We start from the raw sequence: 18,018 nt of genomic DNA, 5'->3' as shown, positions 1-18,018 counted from the left end.
TTGATTACACACAGGTGGATTGTATTTATCATCATTAGTCATTTAGGTCAACATTGGATCATTCAGAGATCCTCACTGAACTTCTGGAGAGAGTTTGCTGCACTGAAAGTAAAGGGGCTGAATAATTTTGCACGCCCAATTTTTCCGTTTTTGATTTGTTAAAAAAGTTTGAAATATCCAATAAATGTCGTTCCACTTCATGATTGTGTCCCACTTGTTGTTGATTCTTCACACAAAAATACAGTTTTATATCTTTATGTTTGAAGCCTGAAATGTGGCAAAAGGTCGCAAAGTTCAAGGGGGCCGAATACTTTCGCAAGGCACTGTATAGAATTATATTTTTCCTTCATTCGCTCTCTGTATTTTCACACTTAATCAACCCTTTGATCAACAGTTTATCTTTGTTTGATCTCTGGACTCCCTCCTGCATGTGATATGAGGGTGGAGGTCTGTCTGGATGACTGACGAGAAGAAACTTACCTGCACCTCTGACATCCTGTTTTGAATCTTTACAGCCCCCCTCCCTTCTTTACATTCCTGTAAAGCCCCTCTCTGACTCTCACACAGACATTCATAAACCTGCAGTACAACCACACATTTGGAAGCATTTACGGTGTGAATTTGAAAACGATTGAAGGATGTTTTAGCACCTTGTATTTAGTAGCGTATTTTAGCATACAGTAAGGCTACTGCTGGCAACTGGATTTGTGTTGATTTTAGACTCCGAAATGCTCTATTTTCTGAAGCTATGTTATGTTGGAGTTTGACTGGGTTTCAAGCCATTACATTTCAGAGTACCTGGCAAAATAATATCACACAAGGAACCACATTCCCTGATGTGCAAGGCGACAAATTTCGCCAGACTTGTCTCAGCTGCTGTCATTGAAGGAAATACTGCCAAGAGAACTGTTCATACATTTTCTTTGAGTCGTTACTTTTGGAATCAATCAATTCATCTTTCTACTCCAGAGGGCTTATTTGTGGTATTGAATACTTGATCCATGTCGACCCTGTTTGAGTGGTGCGATGGTACCCTATTCCAGCTGGCACTGTTAGTCTTCCACATCAGGTTCTGACTAGAGAAGACCAAACAGAAACAGCACCAAACTGTAAATAACATTTCTGTATCCTGTTACCAAGGCATCCCCGTTGAGATTGAACTATTATCATATTTTTCTCATTTGTACTTGTGAGATCAATTTTGCAAGCCCACTATAATCACTACCGTAGTCTTTTTCATTTATACAACTGTGCAACTGATATCCACCTGGAAAATATCAGGATCTTATGAACAGCTTTTACCAGACAGAATTGATCAAGAGCTCAGAAACTGAACACAAAAAAAAACAGCATACACACTGGACTAAACACAAAACATTTCAAACATTTTGCAACGGAAAAAGAAAACAAGCGTTTCTTCCTGGACAAGTCCAGATAGTACCTCCCCGTTTGACTCTGTTAGGGCGTTTTCTTCCATTTTGTGCCTACCGAACACGACCCAGCAGGTCATCTCACTCCAAGGTGGGCTTGATGAGGTATCCGTTGAAGGTGATGTACACATCCACATCGTCACTATACACAGTGTTCTCCCTCTCCCTCTTGTACAGCCGGACCCACACCTCGTCACTGAGCTCAAGGGGCAACATAAGGCTCTGGCTTTGCATGATGGACCTCTCGCTGGGCACACAATGGCCTGCTCCTTATCATTCCTCATGATGTGCAGGTAGGTCTCTTTAAAGTTCCAGGTGTGGATGTTGATGTTGAAGAAGTAAATCCCAGGGACGTAGCAGTAGAACTTTCCTTTGAACATGTCGAAGTGGCCGTGGAGGTTGACGAACTCTGTGTCGAACACCAGGGCCTGGTAGTAGTCCACGCTGTGGAGGGACTTGCGACGCCCCACCGAGAAGGCTGCGTCCTGGTTCTTGAAGGAGTCCCCTGGGGGGCTCGCCTGGCCCTTGGTTCCTTTGGGGCCCATTGGCCCTCGGGACCCAGGAGCGCCTTCCTCACCAGACTTCCCAGGTGTCCCTCTGTCCCCGCTGTTTCCCTTGTCCCCTGTGAGGCAAGATGGAAAATATACAGCACATGAGTCCTTAGAGAGCTATGACACAGTAATGTAGACTAAAGGTCCAAGTGGGGTAATGTTGAGATTAAAGTTAGTATAACATAAATCATAGAAGCTTTTGTGTAGATAGATTGTTTATGATTTTCTGAAGTCCAGATAGGAATGTTACGTAAACTCGGAGTCACTCCAGACCATTCAGTAGATGAGAATTTAGGGTTCTAGAGTTCTGCTTATCTTTTTTTTTTTTGCAGCTTTATTTTTGGAAAGCCAAAGCATGTTTTTCAAAGCTAGGTCACGCTCTCTGGTGAGCACACAAAACACGCAAAGCCACACACACAATCTTTTACGTTATTGGTCATGTTTTCTGCCACATAAGCAAGTTCAATGCCAGGTTAATGTTCTGAAATGGCATTAGACTTTTTAGACTCCAGTCCAATGACTGGAGAAAAAAATAAAGCATTCATTCAATGAAAAGGTCCGTTTGAAACCAAACAGCCTCATTAACTCCAGGAGCAGTCATTCTCCTCTGGTGAATCACATGTACATGAGCCAATCTCAGTGTCTAGTGTTGGTTATGTTTCCACTTGCCTCTAAAGAAAGGTGTATTTAATGTTCAAGCATTCTTGTTGGTTGGTTCAACTCTGATGACAATAAGGTGTGTTGTGATTGGCCCCGCTTGCAGATAGGGGGAGATCGCGAACGTCAGGTCTTCCCAGTATGAAAATGTGATGCAAGGGGTAGGTCACGTTGTGGATACTATTTTATATTTTACAATGTGTACAAGTTTGCTGTACGTTACTGATTTATACATGTGTGGCACCTGTTAGGGATTGAGGGGCTTTCTGGGATGTGCTTTGGCATATGATTGCTGTAAATAAGTGTGTTAGCTAGCATACACCGATGTAATGGTCACATAAGCCCACCGCTAACACAGTTGGCTTCATGCTACAGATTTAGCCTTCGACAGCCATCAATATCGTTAATCCCTGCACAACTAACGTGCTGTTTCCCATTTAACAACAGCAACAGAAATAAATGATGCTCAACTGGGACCACTGGCTGATGTGATTTATTAGGAGAAAACACAACGCAAGTAGAGTACGATTTACATCTGTTACACTAGCATACTACCAAGTCTCTTAATGTGTCAAATGCGAGCAGGTGTCCAATTGAGTAGAGCCTTGGATCGGAATACACATACTGATAATCCAATCAAATGAAATTCAGTCATTGTGTACAGTGTAGCATGTTTTTTTTGTGCTGTTTTGCCAATTGCTTTGTCTTTGGCATGACAACCACCATAGGAGTTGGCAAAACACCACAAATAGACCTGGGATCAAGCTATGTCTATTGCAGGTGTAAAGGCACAATCCAGGCGCACCTTTGAGGATGGTCATGTTGATGAAGGTGCGGACTTCAGGTATCTGGTTCAGGCCACTCTTTTGGTCCCTCATCTGAGGGGCCCTCCTGTGGCTCCAGGTCATCACAGCAGCGGCGGCAGGGGGCAGGAGAGGCATTTCCCTGGGGTGGGACAGGGATGACCAGGGGGAGGAAAAGGAGGACGGGGGTCAGGAGGTGGAGGCGGTCAAACATTGCTGCTGCACCTGGGAGGACAAGGAAGGTCAACAGACAGATTAGACACAACCTTAAAGGGATAGTTCGCCCAAATTACATATTGGCTTCCTAGCACTGCAAGTGCTGTAAATGGACAAGGACGGCGTCAGGCCTCTGCACTCCAGTTATAAATGTTTCTCCCTCTGCCATATGGATGCATGATACACCCCCTGAGCTATAATGGATACAACAAAAGCAACTGGCGGCAAAAGAGCTGAGCGCAGAACTCTGAGATATGCAGCAGGTAACTTCGATTGTAAACTACATCGTACATGCCTGTTCGCACAACTGTGTGGAGATATGGGATCAGAGCATGACAATGTTCTATTTCACACAGAGGCTTGGTGGTTATCGAGGAGGAGTGTTGGAAAGATTTTTTGAAATGGAAAGGGACTGTTGTTATTCGCAATGGATGTAAAACACTTTGTTGACTTTCTGTGTGAAAATGTGTTTCCTTGCCTATGTAGACAGACATATTTGGGAAACTGAACGAACTGAATGCAGGCATGAAGGGGAAATACAAAACATTTATACAGATGAGTGAACAAATCAGCAAAATCCGTTTGACTGTGACCCTGGCTCAGCTGACATGCCCTTAAATGAAATTTGCCCTTAAATGAAACAGCTGATCGAGCTGTCATGCAGCAGATAAGGCAGGTCACTATGGAGGAGATTTGGTTCATGACTCAAACGGAATACTGTGCCGTCTCCCTCGGAGCATTAAAACTCATGGTACTCTGATTCAGTGCTCTCGTCTGTATTAGAAAAAAAAGAGGTGAGGTGCGCATTGTCGAACACACCCCCTGACTTTGAGAAGCTCCGACGCGACATGGATCAAGTACACCCATCTAATTAGTGGTGGTGAGATAAGAGACATTATGAGATAAGAGATAAGAGACTAATTTGCAATTGACTGTCATAGCCCAACATTAAAAGCATATGATGGTGATTTGAGAACACAATCAGAAATACTGTTAGAACGTTTTACAATGAACTGCCATAGCCCGAAATAACAAAGTAAACATTGGCTGCATTTTTTTCACATGGTTGGGGTCGCAATCATTTTCAGATATTAAAATGTGGTTGTGGGCCAAAAAAGTTTGCTATAGTGGTTTAATGAATACCCACATGAATAAGATGGGGGGGAAAAAACATCATCTGAAATATATCAGAGTCTGCTTAGCAACTGAATTATTACGTGTCCCACTGCTGTTCCAGGACAGTAGGAAAAAGAGTGGTTTTGGAGCCAGAGAAAACATACAGTATATTTGCATAGATGGGAGCAGGGAAGGTTTAGGAATGATGAACATGAGCAATCAACACCATAGTGCCCTCAAAGCTCATCACTAAGCTAAGGATCATGGGACTAAACACCTCCCTCTAAACACCTCCCTCTGCAACTGGATCCTGGACTTCCTGACGGGCCGCAGCCAGGTGGTGAGGGTAGGTAGCAACACATCTGCCACGCTGATCCTCAACACTAGAGCCCCTCAGGGGTGCATGCTCCCTTTCCTGTACTTCCTGTACACTCATGACTACATGGCCAGGCACGACTCCAACAAAATCATTAAGTTTGCAGACGACACAACAGTGGTCGGCCTGATCACCGAAAACCAGGTCAGATACCTGGCCGGGTGGTGCCAGAATAACAACCTATCCCTCAACGTAATCAAGACAAAGGAGATGATTCTGGACTACAGGAAAAAGAGGACCATTCTCATCGACGGGGCTGCAGCGGAGCAGGTTGAGAGCTTTAAGTTCCTTGGTGTCCACATCCCCAACAAACTAGAATGGTCCAAGGCAGTCGTGAAGAGGGCACGACAAAACCTATTCCCCCTCAAGAGACTGAAAAGATTTGGCATGGTTCCTCAGATCCTCAAAAGGTTCTACAGCGGCAACATCGAGAGCCCCCTCACTAGCTGCATTACTGCCTGGTATGGCAACTACTTGGCCTGCGACCGCAAGGCACTACAGAGGCTAGTGCGTACGGCCCAGTACATCACTGGGGCTAGGCTGCCTGCCATCCAGGACCTCTACACCAAGCGGTGTCAGAGGAAGGCCCAAAAAATTGTCAAAGACCCCAGCCACCCCAGTCATAGACTGTTCTCTCTGCTACCACATGGCAAGCAGCAGTACCAGAGTGCCAAGTCTAGGACAAAAAGGCTTCTCAACAGCTTTTACCCCCAAGCAATAAGACTCCAGAACAGGTAATCAAATGGCTACCCGGACTATTTGCATTGTGTCCCGCCAACCCCCCAACCCCCCCCAACCCCTCTTTTACGCTGCTGCTACTCTCTGTTTATCATCTATGCATAGTCAATTCACATATATATTACCTCAATTAGCCCGACTAACCGGTGCCCCTGCACATTGGCTGCCCGGACTATTTGCATTGTGTCCCGCCACCCCCCACCCACCAACTGCCTCTTTTACGTTGCTGCTACTCTCTGTTTATCATCTATGCCTAGTCACTTTAACTATACATTCACGTACATACTACCTAAATTAGCCTGACTGACCGGTGCCCCCGCACATTGACTCTGTACCGGTACCACCTGTATTTAGCCTCGCTACTGTTATTTTCACTGTCATTTTACGGTTTCATTTTTTGTATTTCTTTACTTATCTATTGTTTACCTAGTACCTATTTTTTACTTAAAAAATGCACTGTTGGTTAAGGGCTTGTAAGTAAGCATTTCACTGTAATAAACTTTGATTTCACTTTGATTTAAGCTAGCTATGAACTATCCATGAGACAGCAACCACTGTTGTCTGGAGCTTCGGTTCAAACCATGACCATCATTGATCATTTTCTATGATGCCAGCCTTATAGTCTCAGACAGACAGTCCAACACAGCTGTTATACTAAGGTGACATTTTAGATCCATAGCTCATTGCAGTGACAGAACATAGGGCCAAGGGTCCAATGAAAATCCACAGAAGAAACACTAGTGTGGCTCTCATCAACAATCCAAAAGTATAGCAGTGCTATAGCTTCTTCCATAATGTCCCTGAAATAAATGGCCATGATCTGCAGACATCTGAGTGATCTTGGTCTTTTTCTGGGATTGTCAAATCAAAGTTGATTCTCATATGCACGGGATGCAGCATAGTACTCTGTACAATCGCTGTAAAAAAAATGTTAACCATTTAAACTTGTGAAGTGTACTGAGGTACAGTATCTTGATAGTTTTTTTTATTGTACAGGCCAGAGGTGTGGACTCAAATCACATGACTTGGACTGGAGTCAGACTCCAGAATATGATGACTTGCAACTCGACTTTGACTTTAACACCAATGGCTCGTTGTCACGTTCGTCGTATAGACGAGACCAAAGCGCAGCATGATTAGAATACATTCTTCTTATAATGAACAAAGAACACTTAACAAACTATACAAAACAAACGTGATGCTATAAACATCGAGTGCTGACACAGGCAACTATACATAGACAATAACCCAACAAAACCTAAATGGAAAATGGCAACCTAAATAGGCTCTCCAATCAGAGACAACGATAAACAGTTGCCTCTGATTGGGAACCAATTCAAGCCACCATAGACCTACATTACCTAGACAAACCAAAACCCCATAGATGTACAAAAAACCCTAGACAAGATCCTCACACATACCACCCTCGTCACACCCTGACCTAACCAAAATAATAAAGAAAACAAAGATAACTAAGGTCAGGGCGTGACACTCGTGTCTTGACTTGGACATGAGCCTTATGACTCGACCTGACTTGATACCTTCCCCGAGCCCAAATATTAAAAATGATGCTATTTAAAAAAGTGTGCAGCCATAAACTCTTCATTTAACAGATTACAGTTTGAATCGGACAGCAGCCAATGAAATTGTGCCAGCTGAGGAAAAAGTTGTGCGGCAGTGCAGAGGAACATCGGAGGGGTGAATTCAGATGGAGCCCTTGGAAAGATGATATCCGTAATGATTCTGTTCGGATTAAAAGATGATGCTGTATCAACAAAAAAACGGATTGCAACTTGCAAAACATGCGGGAAGAAAATTACAGATGGAGGCGCAACAATTTCCAACTTTGTTCGACATTTGAAGCTGCACAAAGAATGGTAAGTCGTGGCTAATATAGCTGGCAGATATACATTTTATTACTTTACTAGTGTATTATGTAGGCTAACGTTAAATCAATGAGCCTCCGCACAGTCAGTCAGTGCGTGAACGTGATCATTGCACCCAAGATTGAGCTACAACTTGCTAGGCAGTTGGTAGCTTAAATCCTGCCCGATGTTACTGCTGTTCCTAAAACAAAGTTGGGCCATTGTGGTTGGGCTGGGCGATTGTGTACAAGCCTACATCGCCCGATTGCGCCCCATAGCGATCCTTGATAGTCGATCACTATTGGGGGGTGGGTCTTTCTCATGGCTAAAGTAATAAATATATAGATGTTTTTTAAAGAATTCATGATTTGCGTAAATGTAATATACTAACTATTACTCTTGTTAAAAAAATGAAATGGTATTACATCTGGCGAAGAGCACATTATGACTTGTTTAAGACTTGAGTTTAGGACTTGAGTTGATAGTTGAGCCACCCAGTTCAATTTTACAGTTTAAAAGATGGACATTTGGACACCATCCCAAATGACACGGTATACCCTACATAGTGCAGTACTTTAGGCCCTGGTGAAAAAAAGTTGTGCTCTATGGGAAAATGGTGCCATTTGGGATTCACACTGGGTAGATCTCAAGACCAAAGATAGTATAAAGGCTGACTTTATGAATCAGGATTCAACTGATCCAGTACACATTGTTTGAGTTAATATCCATACACTACAGCAAAGCTGGCCTACAGTCCTAGAACAAGGCGATGGTAACACAAGCATAGTTAATCAAGTTTGACTTTGGCATGTAGTAGCAGTGACGTACAGTGTGGGTTTAAAGTTATATGATCTGGTGTGGTGCTAGATTAGAGAACATGCAAAGAAAGCCAGTGGGATGCTGCGATAGACTAATCTGCATTTGATAAATCAAGTACATTAGCATTTTGGCGCAAGCTGCCCCATACGGAAAAGTAATATGGCCATATGTGGCTTTACATACACTACATGACCAAAAGCATGTGGACACCTGCTCGTCGAACATCTCAGTCTAAAATCATGGGCATTAAGTTAAGATTTCCCTTCACTGAAACTAAGGGGCCTAACTAAGGTGCCTATTCCTCCTCCACCAAACTTTACAGTTGGCACTATGCATTGGGTTAGGAAGCGTTTACCTGGCTTCCACCAAAACCAGATTCGTCCGTCGAACTGCCAGATGGTGAAGCGTGATTCATCACTCCAGAAAACGCGTGTTCTTAGGCTTGTGTGCGGCTGCTTGGCCATGGAAACCCATTTCATGAAGCTCCTGACGAACACTATTGCACTGATGTTGCTTCCAGAGGCAGTTTGGAACTCAGTAGCGAGTGTTACAACCGAGGACAGACGTTTTAAAAGCGCTCTACACGCTTCAGCACTCGGCAGTTCCGTTCTGTGAGCTTGTGTGGTTTTCAACTTCACGGCTGAGCCGTGGTTGCTCCTAGACGTCTCTTTTCACAACAACAGCACTTACAGTTGATCGGGGCAGCTCTAGCAAGACAGATTTCTGACGAACTGGCTTGTTGGAAAGGTGGCAACATACGACGGTGTCACGTTGAAAGTCACTGAGCTATGAAGATTGCATGACTGTGTGCTCGATTTTATACACCTGTCATTAACAGGTGTGGCTGAAATAGCCGAAACCATTCATTTGAAGGGGTGTCCACACACATATTTTTGTGTATATAGTGTATCTTATTTTCAGTAAATGTGGGTGTCACACGCACTTTCATTATGTGGCAGTTATTTATATGGCACAATATTCTCTACTCTATACTTTCTTGTTTTGTCACATAAACTGAAATTATGCAAACTATTACAATTTTTGCAAACAGGAACTGGAGAATTCTGCATAGTTCATTTTTAAAGGCTCAGTGTAGCCAAAAAAAGCATGACATAAGTCGTTGGCAAAAATATGTAGAATTGCATGGAATTAGCTTTAAAACTGCAACAATGTATCCCCACCCCATGTCAAAATGTGTAGAATTACAGGGAATTAGCTGTAAATGTCATGCTAATATGATATCTGAGTGAGAGTGAAAAACATGACTCCTTGTGCGGGCCGGGCGCAGTGCGCGCTAAGACAAGATAGTAGCTACTAAAACAACTGGATACCAAGAAATTGGGGAGAAAAAAGGGCTAAAATTAAAATATATATATATTTTAAAAGACAGTGAAAAACAAAATCATTTGTTTTCAGGCGACGCCCATCAGTGAGGCATTACGTTTAATGTAGCCAAATGAAAGATGCTGGACTGCGTGATACATGCACTCTTGGCATTGTGCAGAGGCTACCAGAGAATGACAGTTAATGTGATTGATAGTAAAGCAGGCTGTAATTTACCTCTCGTGGAAGTCTCTGCAAGTCGTGTCGATCAGCTGAGGAGAGAGAGAGGAGAGGGGAGGGGGATGAGGAGAATCCTGAGTTAGCCTCTCTCTCTCTCTCTCTCTCTAAAATTCAAATTCAATGTTGCCAAAGCAAAGTGATATGAAATGTTGCCAAAGCAAAACTATGAAAACAACATCGTCAACAATAAGAATAGTTAGAAATACATTTTTTTTTATTTTACCTTTATTTAACTAGGCAAGTCAGTTAAGAACAAATTCTTATTTTCAATGACGGCCTAGGAACAGTGGGTTAACTGCCTGTTCAGGGGCAGAACGACAGATTTGTACCTTGTCAGCTCGGGGGTTTGATCTTGCAACCTTCCGGTTACTAGTACAACGCTCTAACCACTAGGCTACGCTGCTGCCCCAAATAAAAAAAACTGGTAAAAAGATCTTAATTTGAGCCAGCTGACAATACAGAACGGATGGAGTGTAAAGGCTATGTCTGGAGGTTCTGTTTGGACAGCCGTTTATTACATTCTGTTAAATAAATGAATCAGAACACAGATAGGAACATTTTATTGATATCCCATAACCAATCAAACAGTGGACAAACACACACACACACGCACCATACCCGAACCCTACACTACATCTGCATAATAGTTTGCGGGAGGCTCAAAAGAAGCCATCCCATTGCCTTTGCAAGTACTGTCTGCCATCCTTCCAGTCCAGTCCTGTATTTCTGCTGTGGTGAATTCCTTCCCTCTGCTCTTTTTTTCTGCTGCTTCCCATCTGTAAAAGCTCAAGCCACAAAGGAGAGGAGGAAGCAGATGTTAGTGTGGGAGTGTGGAGGGCCTGGAAGGGAGATAGCACTCTGAGGAGAAAGGGGACACAGGGTGTTATACATGGAGTCAGGGACAGACAGGGTGGGGTAGTGTTATTTTTGGGGTGGAGACAGAAGGTGAGGGGGGGGGGGGGGGCAGAGGTGAGAGGTAGGCTAGCTTGAGGGAAGGAAAAGATTGGGAGGGAGGACCATCGCTGGGGAGGAATTGGTGGCAGAAACCTTGGGGAAGGGACAGTAACACACACATGCCCATGTGCAGGCACACAGGCAAGCACACACACACACGCGTGCACACACAGATCCACTTTTAGCAGAGACAATATATGTTTGACTATTTATTGGGCCCAATAGTTTTTGTAGAATAGACACAGACACAGCACAGCAATGTTGGCACAACCGTCTACCTGCAGCAAACAGTGAGAATGAACAGGCCTATTTTTATTTACCCTCTGCAGGTTTTTGGATGAGCTCTTATTGCCATTGCAGTGAGAGCCGGAAGTTGATTTCAAATGGGTGAACATGCGTAACACAAGCACATCTGGAGCGTGCTACCGCCTAGGTGTCCAGGATTGAAGGAGACTCCACAGATGGTTATGTAATTATGTCAGGGGTGTTCTTCTTCTTTCATCTCCACGACGTTAACAGACACATCTGACCCACATTTTATTGACTCTAATACGTCGACACTGACTGTCCTCCCTTGAACTACCAGTGTCAATAGTACCGGTTTGTGTATATCTATGAAGGGAGGAAGGGAGGGAGGAAATAAGGAAGGAAGGCTCATGCTTCACATGCTGCCTGTCTGTCGTCTGCGTCTCTTTCTTTCCCTCTCTTTCAATTTTTAATTGCCAAGAAAACACATTATTTGTCGCTCTGTCGCTCTGATTTCATTCAGACTATTGATTCCTCTTTCAACTGCAAGCTACTCAACCATTTTCTCTTCCTCTGTACCTTTCTTTTCCCCCGATGTCAACGCTACTCCTAATGTTAATAGAGGAAACTGCAAAACGTCCAGAAACATTCAGCAGTGGAAACATAACTGTCCCACAAATGTAATGTGTTGAAGGAAGGGGAACTGATCAATCACATAACACAAACTGTGTTTTAAACTACGTCAATATGCTTTTTGTTTCATTGACTATCCTTCAATTTATTCCAGGCCTACGTGAACAAATAATACAAAAACACAAATGTACAATAAATTATTTATATTTGGGGATATATTAATGGTGAGATTCCAAAATGAAATTCTCCAGCATGAGCCTCCTCAATCATATTGTTGACATGAGCTCTTGACCTGTGACCTTTCCTACAAGTGGTCACATGTTTATACAGTTTGTTCTGACACACCTAGGCCTTAATCACTGACCACTCATTGACTTCTCATTTTCTCCTCTCATTAAAAACTCCATAACCCTCTCTAGACTCGCTCCTTGTCTCTATTCAACTTAATTGCCCACCAATAACCAGAAGGTAGAGGCCGCATCCCAAATGTAGTGCACTATATATGGAATAGGGTGTCATTTGGGACATAGTCAGTGTTCCACCAGGCAGAACTCATTCTTTTTTATGAGGTGGCAAACATTATTTGACCTTGTGTCCGTGTGTTTGTTCTTTGGGGTGTCTACCGAAACATGGACATCAATGCAGTAGTTCATATGGTTGTGGCATTCAACAAACTTGGGTAGGATTTTTGCTGAGATATAAAGATTTGTTTCTGTTTCAGATCTAGGACAATGGATTATGAATGTATGTTTACCTACGAGTAGCATTCTCTTGTCCAAAAAAACAACAGTCAGTATGTTCTTCACAAAGAGGGCAACTGATGCTACTCAGCCAGATGTCTGTGTCAGGGGAGAAGCTCCTGGTGGTATCCGTTTGGGACCATGTGCTATGTGTTGCTTGTCATATGTTGCTCTGCATGTTCTCACTGCTCTTTGTTTGTCTGTATTGTTATTATAATTGTTTTTAATAACCTGCCCAGGTACTGCGATTTGAAAATTTGCCGGCTTTAAAACCGGTACTTTTACTGAAACGTTGATTAATATGCACTGTCCCTGTAAAAAATAATCTCAGTAAAGTAAAAGTCTGTACATAATGCCAGTCATGAGAAAGTATATGAGAAACATCACATTTTGTATGGCTTTTATTTCAAGTCCACCACACCATCTGGAATGAATGGGAAATAAAGTGGATCTTTGGAACACGATCCACATTCATTTGTCCCTGGTTATCCCTATTGCCTCAAATAGAAGCGCTTCCATATGCTCCCCCCCCCCCCCCCTCTAATTTAGGCTAATCTGTATCTTGGTTACGATTGCAGTGTCGTTGACGCTTTCCTCCGGGCTCTGTTTCTAATCCACACGAATAAAGAGGACAGACACACTCGACTTGGCCCGACATCCTCAGATTCCAGGGTGGACCCGTTCCAAGACAAGCTCTGATTTTGTAGATTTACTGTATGCTAGTCATGATTTTTTTTATTTCCCTCCCTCTCCCTCTGTCTCTCTCTCTCTCATTGTAGCTTCATCTCCTAGCACATGCTGAGGAGGAGGGCAAACAGACAAACAGGCAGGCAGGGGATCCTCAAACAGAGACTCACATGAGACTAAATCAAGCAGGCGCCCCATTCTCTGTGCAGATGGAGGTACCAGAGTCTTATACAGGTGAATATGGTGTACAGATGGAAAATGATACACATTCTACAGAAGACGAAAAAAGTAGTAAGCCAAGTTCACAGTGACCTTCCGCTCTCGAGATTCATGTGGGAGTCGTTAGTTAGTCTTGTATCTCTATTCGTTTAATCACTTGATACCGCCTCTTGTCTTATCATTTCTCTTTGAATACACTCATTCATCTTAGTTATAGAGAAGATGTCGTATAATAAATGGGAGTATGAAAACTCTTTGTGAGCAGCTGAAGAGGCCAGGGAATCCACAGCAGTGTGAACTCTTCGAAGATGTCATACCGTATAGACTCTGAAGTTGGCTTGTCATAACAGCCTTACTGTTATCGTTATAAAACTATAGGGCTCCTCCCATTCTAGTCTTTGGAGTTTAAAGGGGCAATCTGCAGATCAAACGATAGCAAAGCGGTACACCCTGACAGTGTTTATGTAAATAGCTGAGGGATGGAGAAGTGCAAGTGTAACCGATGTGAAATGGCTAGCTAGTTAGCGGTGGTGGGCGCTAATAGGGTTTCAATCGGTGATGTCACTCGCTCTGAGACCTTGAAGTAGTGGTTCCCCTTGCTCTGCAAGGGCCGTGACTTTTGTGGAGCGATGGGTAACGATGCTTCGTGGGTGTCAATTGTCTGTGTATGCAGAGGGTCCCTGGTTCGAGCGCGGGTAGGGGCGAGGTGACGGACTAAAGTTATACTGTTACACAACCACTATAACATTCATAGAGTTATGGATGCAAGGACTGACAATCCATGAGATCAAAATTATGGTTTTAACCATGTTCTGAGGCATAACCAGTGTTTCTTTACAATTACATTGTTTACAAACATTGGAGTAAAACAAGCTTATATTTGGGGTTTTGGTGGGGTAAGACAGTTGAACATATTTATAAGTTATATTTTTCAAGAATAAATGGGTATATATCATTAATCTAAAAGTTAAAAAAACAAATGTAACAATTGCAGATTGCCCTTTTAAGGTCTGTTTTAGGTCTGTTATTGTTTTCTTGGCTGCACATTACAAGGTAGAGGATTTATTCTGTGGTATTTATTCTATTGCCACCTGGTGGTAAGAAGCTGACACCACACTAAACTGTTTAAAGGCCCAGTGCAGACAAAACAGCTGACGAAACGAACACTGTAAAAGTGTGAAAAAAAAATGTATTAGTGTTATTTCCTGATAGTTGTTGATTGAAAATACAATCCGCACAGGGCCTTCTAATCAGCAGGTTTGCATGGGTGGGAGTTTTGGCTTTCCATGGTGATATCACCATGCAGTAAATTGGATTGTAGAACACTAACAAACAGAGTTCCAAACGTCTCTGCCAATAACAGATAGTTTTAAGTTTTCCACCCCTTACTCAGACCACTATCAGACAATGCTAGCAAAATTCTTGTCAGGAAATGCAGCTCTGACTCGGGTTCTGCTGTGGGGAAGTGGTTCGACAGCCTTTCCTCTACACGGAGCCTGGTTTTCCTGTGTCTAGCCTTCTCAATGGCAAGGCTGTGCTCACTGAGCCAATATTTTGTTTTTGTAACCATGGTTAAATCAAATTTGATTTGAATAGTTTGCCATGGTGTACTGTCGATTTAGGGCCAGATAGCATTACAGTTTACTTTGTGCATCTGTTTGTGTTTCCCCATAGGTAATGTAGTTTAGTTTTGTCTGTGTTGTAATTTGGTTTATTCTGACTAATTTGATGTTCAGGTCCTGAGGATTCAGTGTGTTAGTAGAACAGGTTTGTGAACTCAGCCCCATGAGGGGACTTTTCGCTGCCATAAAGTGCAATTGGTTCAATGACAAATTCAATTAGCTTTAGCCACATTTTAATAGGTATTTAAAATGTGATATTAGGTATTTCAATTTGAATTAGTTATTTAATGGCGTAGAATGCCCTGCATGCTTTTCTCTCAGTTAATTCACTGACCCCCCCCCCCCCCCCCACCCCAAGCTCAAATGCATTTTCTTTTCATCATAGCAATGCCTTGTAACAAGTAAAACAAATTTTTCAAGAGAGCGAAAGTCAGTGGTGGGGACGTGGTGTCACAGTTAAATGTCAGACCACATACTAATACATAAACTCATTCACACACCTGACAGGACATGTTTACACACGCAAACAGACCTAATTTCGCATCCTAGCTTTCATAAGCCACAACCACCCTTAGATCGGCTACACAATTACACACTCAAATCAGAACCTCTCCCCCACACAACTCACAGGCCCACACACATGCACACACAAACACGCACACATACTGTACATACACACCAGTGGAGGCTCCTCAGAGGAGGAAGGGGAGGATAAGGAAAAGGGGGATACCTAGTCAGTTGAAGACAACTGAAAATTGTCTTCCAAATTGAACCCAACCCCTCTGAATCAGAGAGGACCCTCCTCCTCAGTGAATTTCATTTATTTTAAATTGGTAAAGCAATTCAAAAGCATTTTTTTAAATGTAAAACTATACTAAATATATTTATGTCACCAAATAATTGATTAAAACACACTGTGTTGCAGTGAAGGTCTACAATAGACTCCTCTGGGTAACAGTAGCTAACTCTGCTCCGTACAGATTTTGCGTACCGCGGCATTCAAACAAGGCTGCGATGAAAACTAATAGGACTGTAGTGACTGTGTTGGCATCAAAATCCGGGGTGTAAACTACCCTTCTATTGATTGACATGGTAATAGACCAATAGTAAGCGAGAAAAGTTGAAAAAGCGCTGTACAATACATTGTGACATATCGTGAAGTATCGTACAGCACGCATTATGCAACACATTGTGTGCCGTACAGAGTCTTTCCAACAGGGGTAGCGAGAGGGACAGGAAAAGGGGCATACCTAGTCAATTGTACAACTGAATGCATTCATTCTTCGCGTCATCTCTGCACGTCATCATGATTCTTAAAAGCCGCGAGACAGACACAGTTTACTTGTGAAGATAACTTTAGCTCCGCACTTAAAACCCTAAAAAACCTGCCGCCCTAAAAATAATGATAGATTATATAAACTCTTTATAGTGTTTTATTAACATTTTTGAGCAATCGGTTGAAAAAAGCAGTTTCCCCACGCGACATCTCTCCCCCTTTCACTATTACTCAGTAGCCTTCTCTTCCCCAACCACCATTTTTTTAAAGGCCAGGTGGAGCTCCATTGCATTCTTCAATCATGCAGAGACGGACAGAAGGTCTGAAGCTTGATTTTGCTGGAAAGCAGAGAAATTGTGCTTTACAATGGTATTCATATTACAGTTGACCTGGAAGTATACATTTTTGGGGGCACTAAAACACTCAAGTATGGACGTTTGTTAGTTATCGTTACATTGACTTACAATACAAAACCTAGGAGGCTCATGGTCCTCACCCCCTTCCATAGACTTACACAGTAATTATGACAACTTCCGAAGGATGTCCTCCAACCTATCAGAGCTCTAGCAGCATGACATGTTGTCCACCCAATCAAAGGATCAGAGAATGAATTTAGTACTGAAAGCATAAGCTACAGCTGGCTAACACTGCAGTGGATAAAATGTGGTGAATAGTTGACTTGAAGAGAGAGAAAGACAATAGCTGAACAGTTTTGAACATATTAATTTATTCCAAAATGAAGAAGCAAGAGAGAAATAGAGAGATAGTCATTGTTTTTTCAGTTTCAGTTTCACTTACTTAGCTAGCAGATGCAGCTAGCTAGTTTAGCCTACTGAAACATCCTGCTCAAACAGAGGGATGCTAGCTATGACTATCCAACACAACATTCAAACACTTCCAATTCAAGGTAAGCTTTTGGTTTTGCCACCGGGGCAAGTTCTAAACTGCTTACTAACTGTACACTGTAACACTACTGCATGATTTTATGGTTACTATCGCGTTAGCTAGTTCTATTAGTTATTACGTTACTTTAGCTAATACGGTGACAATATGTAGGCTGTGTGTAGCGGTTATGATATTGTTTGGCTTGGAAATGTTTTTTCACATGGTCACATACAGCTAATGTGTTGTGCAAAAAAAGTCCAAAAGCAAAGGGAAAAGGTGAGAGGAGGAGAGCGCATGGATGCAATAAGGAATACAACGTGGCTGCTATGAACTGTGTTTTCATGTGATCAAGGGTGCTATTCCTTCTACCGATTCTGTTCAAATGTTTCTTAAACGGAAACGAACGGAACGAAACTGGGATAAAAAATACCCGAATTTGTACAATAGAAACTCTTATTTGCAACTGTTGTACTAATGACTACACCCTAGATCAGCTAGATGCAGATAAGAGTGTGCAAGGCGGGATTGAATGTGTCACTGTCTATCAATGTGTCACTGTCTGTCATCTTTAATTTTTCTCTCGACCTGTGTGCACCTACGTTGTAAACTTCTTAGACTAGGT

At 42.6% G+C, this 18,018-nt stretch overlaps 1 pseudogene; it reads right to left on the bottom strand.

Annotated features, from left to right (window-relative positions):
* Positions 1–334: 334 nt before the first annotated feature.
* LOC109897259 (complement C1q tumor necrosis factor-related protein 1 pseudogene) lies at positions 335–3,579 on the bottom strand (annotated as a pseudogene).
* Between the last annotated feature and the right edge of the window lie 14,439 nt (positions 3,580–18,018).

Source organism: Oncorhynchus kisutch, linkage group LG10 (assembly GCF_002021735.2).
Source record: "Oncorhynchus kisutch isolate 150728-3 linkage group LG10, Okis_V2, whole genome shotgun sequence".
In the NCBI taxonomy this organism is placed as follows: Eukaryota; Metazoa; Chordata; class Actinopteri; order Salmoniformes; family Salmonidae; genus Oncorhynchus; species Oncorhynchus kisutch.
This window is presented reverse-complemented; position numbering and strand designations above follow the sequence as displayed.